The sequence below is a fragment of the Sander vitreus genome, chromosome 6, assembly GCF_031162955.1.
Source record: "Sander vitreus isolate 19-12246 chromosome 6, sanVit1, whole genome shotgun sequence".
NCBI classification, from domain to species: domain Eukaryota; kingdom Metazoa; phylum Chordata; class Actinopteri; order Perciformes; family Percidae; genus Sander; species Sander vitreus.
The window spans coordinates 625,992-628,039 of record NC_135860.1 but is presented as its reverse complement, the minus strand read 5'-3'; positions in this window follow the sequence as shown (position 1 = coordinate 628,039).

Genomic DNA, 2,048 nt, shown 5'->3' with positions numbered 1-2,048 from the left:
GCTCTGTTAAAATAACAATGAAATGCTGCGTTATTGACTTTAGACCAGGTTTTTGTTGGTCAATGGTGCCATCACTTCCCACTGCCTCAAGATAGCAATATGCCCAGAATGCACCTGAACACACCTCCCTGTAAGACCAGCACGCCCAGAATGCACCTGAACACACCTCTCTGTAAGACCAGCACGCCCAGAATGCACCTGAACACACCTCCCTGTAAGACCAGCACACCCAGAATGCACCTGAACACACCTCCCTGTAAGACCAGCACACCCAGAATGCACCTGAACACACCTCCCTGTAAGACCAGCACGCCCATGGGCGCACATTGTTGAACACATTCAATAGATTGTTGAAGCCTAACCTCCCTTTTTAACTTAGGGGCATGTATTTGGCGGGGGCTTTAGGGTTCCTCACTACACTCAGGAAAAAGTTGTTTTTTTTTACAGAACAATCACATCATTTTGGGCCATTATTGATTCCATACCTGTGTCTAAAAATGTTGGGAAAGCTACAGAAGATGATTAATTATAAACACTCCAAAAGCTCAAAGACGAAACATGCTAAAGAAGTCCACTTGGGACCAACTACAGTCATTACATCTCAGAAAAGTCATTCAGGCAGTAGGTGAGGTACATCATATGTATGCTCAAATTAGCTGTGCATTGTGGATATTTTATAGTGGACTATATATATATTAGGGATGGAATAGAGCATAGAAATCAACGGGAGCAGGACGGAGCCTGAGATTAAATAAAAAAATGACGCTGCAATGCGGTGAGTGCGCCCAAAGATTGCGAGGCATTGCGTTTTAGAACAGAAAACCACTTACAACTCACAGTATGTTTGTTGATTGGCTACTGCTATACGCAGAGTAGCCTATCAGAGCAAGACAGTGTTGAGCGTGAGAAGATCTTAATCACATTTATCAATTATGGGTAGGTTAGAACAATTGCTGCCTTCCACATACTAAGTAGCCTAGGCTAATAGATAGGTAGCTAACCTAGGCATTACGTAATGAAATCGCCTAGGCCTGGCATAGGGAACGAAACGGGAGCGGGACGGAATTCGGGACTCTTTCTCTCGGCAGGACAGGATTTCTTTTGGGGGGGCAGTCACGTGATCGGGATATGACGGGAGTATTTTCGTGGGCTCGGGATGGGATGGGAGCGACAATTGATTCCCGTGTCAAGATAGATGGATACAGTACTTTATTAATCCCAGCGGGACGTTGTACCGTTACAGCAGGTCAGCAAAACAAAGGCGTGCAAAGATAATGTGCAAAAAATAATACAATACTTCGACAACAATGTCAAAATGTTTGATTATGCTGCTGTTTTGCTGCTACTATACTGCCGCTGGTACTGACTGTATTTCAATTTAGTTTATTCATTAGTTTTATCATCAAGAGAAGCCAAACAACATTTCTTTGTACCTGGTGAAATGACAATAAAGAGCATATGTCTTCATCTTAGATTATTTATCAGAATTAATATAAAAACTAGATTTTTGGGATTCTGCCAAATACCGAATCCACTGGTTCTGCCGAATCTGAAACAGAATACCGAATCCTCGTCTCATCCTCAGTCCATTAACACAGTAAACACATTCATGAAGTAAACAACGTCCACAGCAGTGTATTTTTCATTTGTTAGAGTCCTCGCCACCACCAGACTAATCAGCATTGCAGATTGAACATGTAGCTGGACTTGAATGGCCTTCTTTTGACTGAAAGTACTGCCAAACAACCCTTTTTCTGCTCACCAGTTCCATTTCCACTTCCTCTCAGCCTGCTGCATTGAAGCTCCACCTACGTAAACACCTTCCTGTAATCAACGGCGCCGTCATTACGGCGACCAGCGTAGCGCGAAGAGTGCAAGCGTAGGGTTCGGTGGGAAAATATTCTAAGGTTCGGCAGAAACAGAACCCCGTCAAAAAGTGCAATATTTGGCCATATCCGAAGCCGAATCCTGGATTCGGTGCATCCTTAATCAAAACTATGTAAATCCTGTATGCATGAGGGTTTTCTTAATTTGCGCGTCACAACAGA